Here is a 16,345-nt window from a genome sequence, read left to right as displayed (position 1 = left end):
TTATGCAGTGGAACTTTTCCCAAGTGGATTCCAAGTAATACCACATAGACTGGAGACATCTCAGAAATGCCTGATGGAGATGCAGTGGAAGATGGTTAGAAACAGCATTTCACAGGAATAGCCAATGTCTGTTTTACCCAAGGGTTTTCACATGCAAAGCTCCTATTATTGAACTAGTAGATTAGTAAACCATATTGGTTGAGAGAAGCCTGGCACTTAATTATTCAACACAGTTATTTTTAGTTCTGTTCTTTCACTGTCTCTGTCCCCTTCAAAAAATGGCATGTTCCCAACTAACACCTGTCAGTTTTGAGGCACCCTTAAACCTACACCTTATGCAACAAATAAAAGATCTTGTGCAAGAAAAATCTTAAACCAAACGACAGCTCATAGACTTCTACCTACTTAGCGATTTGTAGACTTTCTGTTTCAGGACGTCATCTGACGTCTTCCACATCAGAAGAGGTTCTGGGTTCCCCCCAAGCACTTGCCACCAGGAACACTGCACTTCTGGAACAAAGGCCCCGTACCTGGCTGTTGCAACTTTGGGGCTGAACCTCATTAATCCTTGCTAGGTTCAGTGGTAATTATTGGAGAATTGGATGCTCCTCGGCCAGGGCCAGGATCCTACAACAGTATCTCTAGGCAACATCTCCAACCTGAGAGAACTTATTTCTGGACTCATTCCTGTCCTGTAAACAGGGCTGGCATGAGCCTTCCAAAGATGCTGGACCAAGACCATGCTGGAGCATAGGGTACCACAAGCAATGGTGGCCCAGACAGGGTTTGGACACAGCTACTGGAAGCAGGTAATCAAGAGTGTGAATTCAAATTGTTACAAGTAGCTATAAGGAAAAGGACTTAATGTTTTACTTTAGCTCTTGTGCTGAGTACTAGTCAGGTCGATCTACGGTACTACTGGGGCCCATTGCCCATTTGCGAGGCTTCCCGGAAAATATTCAATGAAATGATAATAGACCCTAAGACAGCTCAGATTTGGGGAAGTAAAATTTCTGCCCTAACACTCATCCACAGCAAACCATCTCTACATGGCTGCTCAGAGTTGCTAAACCTGAGGCCAGACCATGATCTAGAGTATCCCCAGACGGGAGAGTTCTCATAAAACAGTATCCCTTATGTGCCCACCCACCAAATCGGTTTTATTGCCGACACAAATTTTAACCCTGAACTGCACCTTCCCACCCAGGCTTCTTGAGCTAATCCTGTAGTCTCAAGAATCTACCCAACATCGTGCCCCAGGCTCTTGTCCTTGGCTTTTCTTATACACCTCTGTCTATTCTCTACCAGTTTGCTCTCTCTCCTCTGCTACACTGGTGCTTTGTTTTCTGGTTCAGGATCACACCTCTCCCCCTTCTGGTCAAGATTTTCCATTACAACTCTTAATTTTTAGATCCCTCTTCCAGCTCTTCACTTCAGCTCTAAAGTCTGGAGTGGGGAAAGTGGCCCCAGGTTGCTTTCCTATCCTCAAGAAGCAGGGTGGGACAACATGGAGGTATGTGTTCTTATTTTTGTGTTATCTAAGAGACATACAGGGAGGAAGAGAAAGCTCCCTCCCACCCTTAGCCACCAGTGGTTCTGCTCCCCAGAGCCAACCAGTGTTAACAGGTTTCTTAAAGAGGAAATTTGGTTACCTCTGGTGCTCAGGAGTCACGAAAGTTTCTCAGAAATAGAAGATCCAAATCCCATCCTCTCTGGGTAAGCTCCATGGAAACATAGAAGATGAAGCCTGGCTCTCTGTAGGACATCAGGAGGAGAGCTGGACATCTGCAAACCTTGACTGTAATTCTCGAGCTCAACACAGTCATTTAATGAATCTCTTTGGCTTTCAGGCTGATCTCCGTCCCCATCCGTATTCTGGTTCAAAATCCACATGGAATGTTACATTCCACAACTAGAAGTCCACGAGAATAGACACCTTCCAGGGCAGATCATCCCATCAGTGATTTTATCTAATTCTTCCTCTGCCCCTCACACCACACTATTTTACTTCCACCTGTCCCACTGGTAATGAAAAAAAAAAAAAACGGAAAGAATTAAATATTCATCAATCTTTGATTTTAAAAAACATGTGGATAGTTCTGCAATCTTCTGAATTCTGCCCCTGGTTCTGAATCCTCAATTAAATGTTCTTATTTAGGAAGAATGTGTACCTGGTGCCTGCTTTCCAGAGACTTCCTTTCAAATCCATTTCTTAGAATTCAGATTTGCCAGTGAACATGCCTTGATAAATGTGGGTGCCAAATGACTTGAGGCCATCTAGTAAAGGACGGCGATACCCTTGGGGAACTGTCTCTACATCACATGCACTGCTCAGCCAGCCTGCTATTTGCAGACCACTTCACCTCTAGGTCCTTGGGATTGGGTCTCACCAGGGTCTCACGTGGCTCAATTAGCAAGAGGTTCCTTTGCTGCTGGAACTGTATATGTAACCCTGTGTTCTCCAACTGCTTCTTGGTTAGATCAGACCTCTCAGATTTTACCAGGCTTTACACACTATCCAAGGCAACCCTCGTGTATTTCTCTTCTCTAGTCTGCCGTATCAGATCCTTGCAAACACTTACCGGTTGCATCACCCTTCTCCAGTATTAATATCTAGAAATAAAAAAGCTATAGTGGGGAACTTCGATACTTCCAACAACCCTTGGATCTCGTAAAGGGGTCAACAAAAACTTTTTCTGTAAAGGAAATGTCTTAGGATTTGTGGGCCATCCAGTCTGTGTTGTAACTGCTCAGCATTTTATTGCAAAAGCAGATATAGCTAATACGGAAGTAGGTGAACATAGCCGTGTCCTAATAAAACTTTATGGATACTGTAATTTGAATTTCACATGTTACAAAATACTATTTTGATTTTGTTCAACCATTTAAAAATGTAAAAAACCATTTTTAGACTTCTTAGCTTATACACCATAGAAAAGCAGATGATGGGCCAGGCTTGGCCCATGGACCGTAGTTTGCCTGCCCCTGGTCCAATGTATGTAAAGTGTGTATATAAAATGACAGATGACTGATCCTCTTCCATCGATAATGTTAATGCCATATTGATCCACCAGTGTCTGACAACTTACTGTACAGAGACTGTAGAATATTGAAGGGAATCTTTATGATGCCAGGAGAGTGAACTACAACTGAATGATGGACTGTTTATCGTAACCACATTCTGTTTCACAAAATAAGTTCTATGCTGTTTTTGACTAAAAGTGATATTACACAAACTACTACCTATATTATGCCCTTATCATATCTCAGAAACAATTTTGGCGATGCTGCAAATGGTTCCAAGTTGCAACCAGTGATAACAAGGAGCTGAAGGTGGTTCCAAAATTGCCTTGACCATGGGCAGCATTTGAATGAGTTTATGTTCTTACCTATGAAAGTGACTACTGTGGAAGCGACAACGCTCACGATTCAGCGCACGCTGGGGCCAAGGGTGTACCCTTGTTTTACTTGCTTTTCCCCTAAAGAGAGCCGTATTGTGTCACCTTTATTTAAACTGGTTTCCCAAAATTGAGATAGAATCTCGGGATTGAACAGATGTTTACAAAGGTATTTAATCCAGCAAGTCAAGTTTTTCTCGAATCCTGGAGTGACGAAATACTACAGCTGCTGAATAGTTGCATCTGAGAGAAGATTCTGTGTTAATTCCAAAAATTTTTGTCAAGCGACTATATGTCCCAGGCACTGTCCTGTGTGCTGAGGTGCAGCAATGGAGAAAACAGACACACGCCTTAGATCTGACAGTCTAAAATCTAATTATATTACTCTTCACCCGGGTAGAACTTCTCTTCCATGTGCCCACACTAACTTATTGTTAATTGCATACCTGAAAATAGGTATGACCTTTGCTGTAAGTCTCTGTGCTGCGGTCGTGAAGCCTCTCCAACTGCGTGAATAATTTGAGGACTGTATGTTCCACTTAGATTTTATTATCCTTTAGACAGATCTGTATTGGTAGGAAAACACGCTGGCAGTGTTGGAAGTGTAAATTGGCAACAGCTTTCTGAAAAGCAATTTGGCAGTATCTATCAGGAGCTTTAAAAATGTTTATATCTCCTGATCCTCTAATTCCACTTCTGGGACTCTGTCCTAAAGAAATAGTCTAAAATGTGGGCAGAATTTATGCTTAACAACCCAGAAGTCCAACAGTAGAAAATTGGTTAAATAAATTACAGTATGACCATACAATAGACTATTATGCAGTCATTATAATTAACATTTATGAACAGTTAAAACACCATGGCGAAATGCTTATATTAAGTGAAAAGGGTGTTATACAAAATAGTATATATAAATCCAAAATTGTCTCTTTTTTTTAAAAGTTTACTTATTTTGAGAGAGAGAGAGAGAGAAAGCACAAGTCGGGGAGTGGCAGAGAAAGAGGGAGAGCGAGAGAGAATCCCCAGCAGACTGCACTGTCAGCACGGAGCCCCAGTTCAGAGCTCGAACCCACAAACAGTGAGATCATGACCTGAGTTGAAGCCAGTCACTTAACTGGCTGAGCCACCCAGGCTCAGTCTTTTAAATGACTAGAGCGGGTATGCCAACTCTGTGTGGTTGGGTTATAAGTATTTTTTTTTTTTTAATTTTCCATTTCTTCTCTTTTAAACAACATTTGTCCGAATGTTATTACTTTTATCAGAATAAGACAGTAGCACCAAAAGGTGGCGATGGAAGACAGTGAAGGCCAAACCGCTAGTTTGGTCCATGAATAATGAACTGTCTGGGTGGATACGGAGGCTGTATGCCATTGCGTTGCGGGTAGCAAGAGTGGGACAGAAGGGAAAAGGGCCTGCCCGAGAGGAAAGGCAGATGACCAGGATCCCTACAAAAAAGGCAAAATGGTATGAGAAGGTACCATGTTATGTAATCCTAGGTAAGTAAAAGCACGAATGGATCAGGTATGTTCTGACAATGGGAAAGGATATGGAATACTCTCCTGAGCAAAATTAACCTCATTCTCGCATTCTCTGATACAAAGTGAATATTCTCAAGATGGATTTTATTACCGTTGATTCTCTGAAGAATCCTTGAGCCTCCCATATCATTTTTTTTAGGATAGAAATGCCTATTGATGTGCCAAGCCTGCCTCCTCCCATACTGGGATGCTCAAGCAACCTGGATGCACATGGAAATATTTGGTATTCCAAACTGGGAATCCCACAGCATATCATGAGTCATCGTAATGTTGTAACTTACAAAACTAAAGTTTGCAAATGTTGTTTGGGTGGAATCTGGAATTGCTGTGCTTTTTATCTATGTCTTCAGAGTAATCGTGTTACAGGATTTTAAACTGAGAAATGATGTAGATCATGCCTATCCATAAATGCGACTGTTATGTTGGGAAAATGTATCCTCCATTGTTGCTGTAGCAAAACGTTTATCATTAAAATGCCAAACATCTTCTCAGTAAAATTTCAAACTTTCAGTTGAGTACGTACATCTTCTATAGGCATATAAATTACGGATTTGCCAAGCTGAGAGAGTTCTTTAATATTGAAGTGTAAGTGTTGGTCTGTAGAAAGAACAGAAGAGTGAAACATGGGTGTTAGTTCTGGCTCCTTAATAGACCACGTGACTTTGGGCAATTCATTTGCACCCTTGGAGCACTCTAGTTTACTCATCTGTAAAAGGAGAATAATAACACTTATCTCATGGACTTGTTTGTTTTGTTCATTCAACAAATATTTATTGACTGCTTATGTGTATTTGACACTGTCCTAGACTCTAAAGATACAGCAATAAATGAGACAAAAGAATGTTCCTCCTTCTGAGCATACATTTAAGAGCAAGAATATAGCATGTTAGATAGTGATTATTAGATGTGAAGCTTACATTAAATAACGCAGGTGATGCCCAACACAAGACTTGGCATGTAGTACTAAGTAGACAGTGATTTCCTTTTTTTGTTTGTTTTGTTTTTTGTTTGCTTTTGTTTTTAGAAAGAAAGAGAGTGCAAGCAAGGGAGAGAGGTAGAGGGAGAGAGAGAAGAATCTTAAGCAGGCTCAGCACCAGAGCGGGGGTGGTGGGCTCGACTTGGCTTGACCCCATGACCCTGAGATCATGACCTGAGCCAAAATCAAGAGTCAGACACTCAACCAACTGAGCCACCCAGGCACCTCTTCCTTTGCTTCTTTAGTCTTCCTAATGGCTCTTGAATTACTCTACAACATGGTAGTAATCGGCAAAAATCCTGACTCTGCCTTCTAGCTCTTGCCAGTTAATAAGGCCTAAACCTGTTTTTGCTTAAGAAGACAAAGAATTCCTACAGTTTTGTTTTGTACTTCCTGTATGGCAGATTAATCAAGGTGGTGCCTAAACACTGTTGATAAATGGCCTTTTCTGAAGCCAGTTGGCAGGGGTCTTTGCCTCGGGCTAGATGGCAGGTGTTAGGTCCACCAAGACAAATGCGGGGGTGTCATTGGTGTTTAAGTAAAACAGATGCACAGACCACAATGGCTGTTTCTGTTAAAGCTGTGTGCCCTATGCCCTGTTCCCAGTACTGGTGAGCCAGGCAAAGTTTGCGTTATTTATGGGATACCAGGGCATTGACAAAAAGCCAGGAAAAGGCGGGTTTAATGCTTGTGGTATGTTTATATTTCTGCCCCATTGTGGAAATTTTGGAAGGTTCAAGGAATGTTGGAAAATAGCAGCCAAAAGTTCACCCCTAGGGGTTCAGGTACTTCACCAGACCCATTTCCCTGGCTCATCTTCCTCCTCCAGAAACATCCATTCATTTACTGAATTTCTTCTTCAGGTCTGGGCCTGTGGTAGGCACAGAGGGTACAGCCCTTGCCCTGAGGCTGTGCCCGGCCTCATGGCATGGAGACAGGGCCAGAGGTGGAGAGACCACTGAGAATGGGCTCCCACCTTCAACTGTCAGTCTTTTCCAGAGGACGACTGTAAGGAACAAGCTTTTACACAGAATTTGGGGCAAAAAGTTAGGATGATCATACACAGGGTGATTGTAGGAATGAGAAAGTGGGGTACAGAGAGACAAAATACACAGAACAGTGGTAAGTGGCCTGCTGGCTGTACCATCCCCAGGATTCAGTGTGAGGTATTGTCTCTCAGAAGAAACTAGATGTTAGGCTGGAGGCCAGTACCCCTATACCTTGCTCTAGGAACCTACTAAGAGAAAATTCAGAATCACAACTCAGATTCGATGAGGAATTCGATGAGGAATGCATTGAACCACAAATCAGATTCGATGAGGAAATTGGCCCAGGGAGGTTGAGTGATTTTCTTGAATCACACATCCAGCTGGTGGCGGAGCCAGGATAATAATGAAGGACCTTGAATTTCACTCAGTGCAGTGAGTTTTTTTCCATTACTCCATTGGTAATAGTTGCCTTTACTGATGTGTGCATTGGGAAGGTATCTTTAAAACAGCAGTCAACCTTATGTTTGATAAATATATGATTTACCAACCGTTGATTTATATGCAATTTTTAAGGAACATATTTATAGCACAGAAGTAGGACAAAGGTTTTTCCAAGTTTCCGTGGGGTGTCCAGGCCTTCTGGTCCTTCTACCAAAGGTGTGTATTCACAAGTAAATGCTGGCATTCTGTCATTCATTTTTTCCAGATGTCCTTTTCAAGTAGTGTGTTGGGTTTTATGTTTTTAATATTTCTCATACACGTTTTTTAAATCTGGACACGTAAACCCTAATAAAGTTCTCAGCTATCTCCTCTCTGCCCTCTCGAATTTCCGGGGGTGTTTATATTTATGACACAGTGTCTGAAGGCGTGAATGCTCTCACATCATTAGGGTTTATATTCCTAAACCATAGGCTTGGTGCGTTTCGAGATGTTCTGAAAATTCTTTACACTTCACTTGTAAATGCCACTATACTGTGCCACGACATTTCCATAGTAACGCATATTTCAAACAGGAAAACAGAGGAAGCCTAAGGAAAAGGGAAGTAGGTTTAAAATGCAAAAAAAAAAAATCATTAAAAAAGTAGAATATATACGATGGGGGAGAGGGGTGTGAATCTGGTTTGATGTGCTCTGAGAACAGAAAGTCTTGCAGACCAACTTTAGGGACCTGCGGGATTCACCACCCACCAAGCGGCCCGATCTTGGAGTCCTACTTTCTTGGACCCTCACATTCAGTGAGGTCCATGTCATTCCCCTAACATTTCTTGGCATCACCTACTGCAACCAGATGAAGGCGGTTACCAACCTGTCACCTCACTATCCTGAAGTCCATCCTCCACACTGCCCGCACGCGTGCTGTATGGTTTAAAGTGTACTGAAAACCGGAGGCTTTTGGACCCCAGCTTTTTGAGCTTCCACAGATCCCGCCCTCTGCCTGGAATCCGCCCCCCCCCCCCCAATCCACCCAGCAAACTCCTACTCAGCAACTCAAGCCTTAACCTTATCCTTGCTGTTCTCTGCAATGGGAAAGCAGCCACCACCCTGTGTATATACACATCCTTAGGTCAAGGAAACTTTAACACTTAATTAAGAACTGAATTGTTTGCAGAATGTTTTTCCTCCGTTACCTTACCGGCTTTGGCTCCCCAAGAGCCAAACCACATTTAATTAGTCTCCGTATTCCCCGCATCCAGATTAAAGCTTGCCTGGCATTGTTCAACAACGGTTTGATAGGTGAATAAAAGAAGAGACTTCAATGGTAGTTGCTTTTTTTATTGGGATGAAGTTCACATAACAAAATTCACCATTTTGACCTTTTAAAATGTACGTTTCAGTGACATTTAGAATATTTATGGTGTTGTGCAATCACTACCACTATCTAGTTCCAGAAGGCTTTCATCACTCCAAAAGGAAACCTTGTATCCATTAAGCAGACACTCCCCATTCCTCCCCCCCACCCCACCCGGAGTCCCTGGTAACCACTAATCAACTTTCTGTCTCAATGGATTTGCTTATTCTGAAATTTTCATATAAAAGTAGTCATGCAATATGTGGCCTTTTGTGCCAGGCTTCTTTCACTTAGCATAATGTTTTCAAGATTCATCCATATTGTAGCATGTATCAGTACTTCATTCCTTTTTATGGCTGAATAATATTCTATTGTATTGATATGCCATATTTTGTTTATCCATTCATCCATTGATATACTTTTGTGTTGCTATCTTTTGACTATTATGAATAGTAATAGTGGTACTATGAATGTGTGTGTACAAGTTTTTTTTTTAACACCTATTTTTTAAAAATTTTTTGGAATGTGTATTTATTTTGAGAGAGAGAGTGCGAGCAGGGGAGGGGCAGAGAGGGACAGAAAAATCCCAAGCAGGCTCCATACTGTCAGCGCAGAGCCAGATGTGGGGCTCGATCTCACAAACTGTGAGATCATGTCCTGAGCCAAGATCAAAAGTCAGACGCTTACCCAACTGAGCCACCCAGGCGCCCCTGAACACCCATTTTTAATTCTCCTGGGTATATACTTAGGAATGGAATTGCTTGGTCATATGGCATTTCTATGCTTAACTTATTGAGGAACCGCCAGACTGTTTCCACTGTGATTGCCCGTTTTACATTCTCACCAGCAGTGTATGAAGTGAGCGTTCCAATTTCTCCACATTTTTGCCAACACCTATTATTTTCCCTTTATATGTACAGTGGATATATAGTGGATTCCCTTTATATATATAGTGGGAGATATATATAGTGGGAGATATATATAGTGGGAGATATATATATATACATATATATACATATACATATATATGTACATATATATGTATATATATGTGATGGATATTCACTAGGATGGATATGATATATGTATATCCATCCTAGTGAATGTGAAGTGGAATCTCATTGTTTTTCCCCTAAAAACTAAAAACTAATGATGTCAAGCGTCTTTTGGTGTGCTTTCTGGCCATATGTGTATCTTTGGAGAAATGTCTCTTACACAAGCCTTTTTGCCCACTTTTTATTTGGGTTGTCTTTTTATTGTTGACTTGGAAGAGTTCTTTACATATTCTGGATACTAGACCTTCATTTGACATATGATTTGCAAATATTTTCTGCCATTCTATGGATTGTCTTTTAACTTTCTTGATAGTGTCCTTTGTACAGAAAAGTTTTCATTTTGAGAAAGTCCAATTTATTTATTGACTTATATTTTGGTTGCTTTGTGCTAAGAAACCGTTGCCAAATCAAAAGTCATGAAGATTTATCCCTATGTTTTTTCCCAAGAGCTTTATAGTTTAGCTATTATATTTAGGTTTTTGATCCATTTTGAGTTTGTGTTTGTATATGGTGTGAGGTAAGTGTCCCAACTTCATTCTTTCGCATGTGGACTGAAGTTATTCCTGTGCTTATTGAAAAGGCTTCTTTTATTGAAAAGACTTTTCTTTTCCCATTGTCACATACGTTATTGAAAGATATTTTCAAATTATAAGTTGACATTTTTTTTCTGTACCTTGAATATTTTGCTCTACTGTCTTTAGGCTTGCATTATTTCTGAGGAAGAGTCTGCTGTAATTCTTATCTTTGTTCCTGCATATGTACTGTTTTCCTCTTTTGCTGTTTTAACATCTTTTCTTTATTACTGACTTTACCGATTTGATTTTATATGCCCCGGTATAGTTGGTTTTTGTTTTGGGGGGTTTTATTCATGTTCCTTGTGCTTAGGGTTCATTGAGCCTCTTGGATTTGTGGGCCTAAACTTTTCATCAAATTTGGAAAATTTATGGACATTATTTCTTCAAATATTTTTCTGCCCCTCCCTCCTTTAGGAACTCCAATCACATGAAAGGTAGGCTACTTGAAGTTGTCCCACAGCTCACTGATTCTGTTCAATTTTTTCCTTTTTTTCTCCTCCTTCTAGTATTTATTGCTGTGTCCCCAAATTCACTAATGCTTTCTTCGGAAACATCCACTCTATTTTAATCTCATTTTGTGTCTTCATCTCAAATATGGCAGTTTCCATCTCAAGAAATTTGACTTGGTTTTTTAAATATTTTTTTTATTTTGGAATAATTTTAGATTTATATAAAATTTGCAGAGATGGCACAGAGTATTCCCAAATTCCCCTCATCCAGTTTTAGTTTCTCCCAATGTTGTTATCTGACATCACTGGGGTGCACTTATCCCCAAACTAAGATACCAATGTTGTTGCAGGATTATTAACAAAACCCCACATTTTATTCAGATTTCAACAGCTTTTCCATTAATGTCTTTTATTCTGTTCCAGGAACAATCTCATTTAGTTGTTATGTCTCATTAGTCTCTTCTGACCCATAATGGTTTCTCAATCTTATCTTGTTTTTTATGACCTTGAGTGTTTTAAAGAACACTGGTCCAGTCCCCAGTGACAGAGCACTGGTCATGTATTTTACATAACATCCCTTAATTTGGGTTTGTCTGATGTTTTTCTCACGATTAGACTTGGGTTATGGATTTTGAGAAAGAATAGGAGGTAAAGTGTTCTTGTTACTACACCAAATTAGAGGGCACGTGAGAGCCACATGACCTCTTTGGTGACATTCACTTTAATCACTTGAGTAGGTAGTTTTGATAGATTTTCCTACAGGGAAGATACAGTTTTTCCCTTTCCATACTCTGTTCTTTGGAAGCAAATCACCCATTTCAACCCACACTCAGGGAAGGGGAGTGATTAAGTTCCACCTCTTGCGAAAGGGGAGTATCTGCATATATTATTTGGAGTTCTGTATGAAATAATTATCTTTCTCCCCAATTTGTTTATTCAGTCGGATATATATTTATTTATATCTCATGTATATTTGTTTGATATTTTGCATTATAATCCAACGCGATGTTATTTATTTTGTTGCTCACATTGTTCCAGTTTTGGCCATTGGATGCTCTTTCAGGTTGACTTCTGTGTCTCTCTGACATGCTCCCATTCCTTTGTTTTTAAACACTTTCTTACTTTCTGGTACTACAGTGTGCTCCAGAATCATCTTGTATTTTCCCTGTTCTAGATCATCAATCAAAACCTTTCTCTAAAAGATGCTTGTTTCTTTTCTTGGAGAATGGTATTTAGAAACCAAGATAGGGCACTGAGTGTTTGTTGCTACTATGATTTGAATCTTTTTTGTATCTTCTATGCCTCTAATTAACAGCTTAGTCTTTTCTGTAGCTTCTTGAACACACAGACTTCAGTTGTAACTGTTTTAGTGTTCTTATCTACTCATTCTACTTATCTTGGTCAGTTTCAATCAAAGGATTTTGCAATTCTGGAAATAACTTTTGGGTATTACTTTTAAACCTTGTTAGAAGGAACCAGAGCAATATAGGTCTAGGGCTAATTTTGCCCCACTATTGTGATGAACCTGATGCCTTGTGAAACATGCCTGCCACTCTGAATGTTGGAACAGGAACTGAGCCTGGGTGATCTTTGGGAATCGTTCCTTCTAGTTCTTTGGGATAGTTCTCTCTCTGGTCTCAGGTATTTTCCTCACATGCATGCTGAAGACTCAGTGGTCAGATTTCATTGGAATGAGATGGGGGTTAAATAGATTAAAACATGTAAAGCATTTGGAGCAGTGCTTGCTTCACAGCAAGTATTCAATAAATATTAGTTATTTATATACCTGTTAAAAGTGGCCTGCAGGGGCACCTGCGTGGCTCTGTCAGTTAAGCATCTGACGTCAGTTCAGGTCATGATCTCACGGTTGGTGAGTTCAAACCCCGCATGGGGCTCTATGCTGACAGGTCAGAGCCTGAAGCCCGCTTCAGATTCTGTGTGTGTCTCTCTCTGCCACTCCCCGGCTCGTGTTCTCTCTCTCGCAAGAATAAATTTTAAATTTTTTTTTTCAACGTTTATTTATTTTTGGGACAGAGAGAGACAGAGCATGAACGGGGGAGGGGCAGAGAGAGAGGGAGACACAGAGTTGGAAACAGGCTCCAGGCTCTGAGCCATCAGCCCAGAGCCCGACGCGGGGCTCGAACTCACAGACCGCGAGATCGTGACCTGGCTGAAGTCGGACGCTTAACCGACTGCGCCACCCAGGCGCCCCCAAGAATAAATTTTAAAAACCATTAAAAATAAGTGGCCTACCAATTTGACTGAGTTTCCTAGTGACCCTAGCAAAGTGGAAATATCCGTTGCATGATTTGGTGTCCATAAAATATATAGAAGTTGGTTGGACAGAAGCATAGATTTCAGAATATTTCCCCCACAAGATTCCTCATAGAGAGAGAACTGTATGTACCTGGAATAATATACCAGCCAGAGGGAGTTCCCTAGGATTCTGTCTTTACCATCCCTCCAAATAACCAATAACTTCACACTAGAACTCAGTTTAGTAAAAGTACTTCCACTGTGACTGAAATATCATAATACCTTTAGTCTGGCCTAATCCAAAGATAAAATATATAGCATCAAAATGAAACTACTGAGCCACATGTCATTTGGGCGATCCTCCATAAATACAGGGGGGTCAATTAGGAGACAATTATAGTGGTTCAGGCAAGAGGCAACTACAGTCTGAGCCAAGAACTAGCTATAGGATGAAAGGGGGTTGGCACAGAACCAACCCCACTGTACTGTGAGAATCCACAAATTTTGGCAGTGGACTCCGCAGCTACAGGGAGGAGGAACTTTCGAGGCCTGGGAGTGTGTGTGCGTAGAAAGATGAAAAGAAAAAGCTTGACTGTTGTGGTCTTCAAATCTCCTACAGCCTTACAAATATTTCATCAACTTAATCAGCTACTGAGGAAGACGTGTTAGAATCTCTATGTGGATTTGTCCTTGTCTCCGCATAATCTTATCTGGAGGCAGTGTTTTCCGTTGGTACAGAGAGGTTCTAGGTCATTATATCTTCCTGATGAACTGTCCCTTTTGTCACTAAAGTATATGACCGTATCTCTAACAATGCTTTTTGCCTTAAAATCTATTATGATTGCATTATTTCATTAGTGTTGACTCAGTATATTTTCCCCCAGCCTTTTAACATTTCTGGTTCATTACCTTGTGAATGTATTCTTGTAATCAACGTGCAGCTGGATTTTTAAAAATCGAATCTGAGAATCTTTGTCTTGTCTCAGTCATGTTTATATTTCTTATTAGGATGATATATCGGGGATTTTTTCCATTGTTTTGTTTGTTTGCCACATGTTTGCTTTATTCTTTTATCCTGATGTCTTTGATTTAGGTGTTTTCTCTACTTCCTTTTTATTCTCACTAATGGTTTGGAAGTTATACATTCTAATTCTGTTCTTTCAGTGGGAGTTCTTCCATTATTAATGTGCACACTTGAAATAACGTTGTTAAGTCAGTCACTATCTCTAGCTCGTTGTGAAGATTTCAGGATCCTTAGAATTCTTTATTTCCAATCTCCACCCCCTCCATCTTCCAGTAATTTGGTTTTTAGTATTTTGGTTCCAACTTATTTTAACCACCCTCCCCTCCCCATTAGATGATTTAACAGCCAGTATTATTTATATTTACAAGCCTGAGTATTAATTTCTTTGCCTACCTTTCTTTAGTCCCTTCGTTTTATCAAAGTATAATTCACGTGGGGCTCCCGGGTGGGTCAGTCGGTTGAGCGTCTGACTTCAGCTTCGGTCATGATCTCACGGTTTGTGAATTCGAGTCCAACATCCAGCTCTATGCTGACAGCTTGGAGCCTGGAGTCTGCTTTGGATTCTGTGTCTCCCTCTCTCTCTGCCCCCTGCCCCCACTCACATTCTGTCTCTCTCTCTTTCAAAAATAAATAAACATTAAAAAAATTTTTTTAAATATATAATTCACGTACGAAATTCACCCTTTTTAAGTATACAATTCTGCAGTTTTTAGTATATTCACAAAATTGTGTGACCATCACCACTATCCAATTTTAGAACATTTGCATCACCCCCCAAAGAAATCCCATATCTATTACCAGTCACTCCCCATTCCCTCCTATCCCCAGCCCCTGGCAACCACTAAACTACTTTCTGTCTCTATGGATTTGCCTGTTCTAGAAATTTCAATAAATGGAATCATATAATATATGGCTTTTCATGTCTGGCTTCTTTCACGCAGCATAATGTTTTCAAGGCTCATCCATGTTGGGTCATGTATCAGTACTTCGTTCTTTTTATGCCTGAATACTATTCCATTGTATGGATAAACAACATTTTATTTGCTAGTCACTAGTTGATGGACATTTAAATTGTTTCCCCCCTTTGGCTGTTATGCATAAGGTTGCTGTGAACTTATGTGTCCAAGTATTTTTGTGGATATATGTTTTCAGTTCTCGGATACATACCTGGAAGTGGAAACCACTATTTCTTGTATCCAGTGGTGTGCTGATAGATATTTTAACAGCCAGTTCTTACGTGGTATTGGGTAAGGGAGCCCTGATTTGTAGCATTTGTTGATCTCTGGGGTATAAATGCTCAGGTTGCCAACATGACATCACTGAAATACAGAGATGAGGAGAAATACACACTAGCACACCATTTTGTAGCACCTTCTACCATTAGATACAAGAAATATGAATAACCCCAAGAATGTAGATAGTAGAAACATGGTAGTAAAATAATTAAGAAGTGATGCATTTGTGAGGATTTTTTTTTTACCTTTTTAAAGAAATCATTCATTTAACTGTAAGTTTATATAATTTGATGTTCAACGATGACCATATTTAGCAGCCAGATCTCAAAATTCCTGGAATGTTCATACTCGGCTCTCCGGGCTGACGGGGGAGCTGGCTGGAGCCCTGACCTCACTTGTATCCCACTCCTTACATCTTCTTTCTGGACTGAATTTTCTCACTGAAGCATATCCCCTAGTGGTCTTTCAGCAAGAGTTTGTGTGAGGTAAACTCATTGGCTTTGCGTGTCTGAAATAGCCTGAAAAGCTAGCTCTCACTTATGAATTTAACTGTGTATAGAATTCCGTGTTGAGATTTATTTTCTTTCCATGCTTTGCAAATATTATCCTTCTGTCTTTTGGTTTCTGCTGTTGCTGATGAGAAGGCTGCCTTCATTGCAATTAACACATTGGGAATCTGCCCCTCTTCACGGAGAGCTTTGATTTTTTTTTCTCTTGGCCTTGCAGTTTCACAGTTTCATCAGGGTATGAACGGGCCATGGGGGGCACCCAGGTATTTGGTCAAACGTTATCCTGGGTGTGTCTGTGAGGGCATTTTGGGGTGACACATAACAGATTGCCCTCCCTAATGTGGGTGGCCCTCATCAGATCAGTCCTGACTAGAACAAAAAGGCTGACTCTCCCGACGGGTAAGAAAGAACTCTTCCTGCCTAGCTGTTTGAGTTGAGATATTTGCCCTCTCTGGCCTCCAGATTCAAGCTGAAACATCAGCTTCTCTTGGGTCTCAAGCCTGCTGGCTTCCAGACTAGAACTTACACCACTGGCTCTCAAGGTTCTCAGGC

This window comes from Prionailurus bengalensis, chromosome D1, assembly GCF_016509475.1.
Source record: "Prionailurus bengalensis isolate Pbe53 chromosome D1, Fcat_Pben_1.1_paternal_pri, whole genome shotgun sequence".
Classification (NCBI taxonomy): Eukaryota; Metazoa; Chordata; class Mammalia; order Carnivora; family Felidae; genus Prionailurus; species Prionailurus bengalensis.
Note: the sequence above shows the minus strand (reverse complement) of the source record.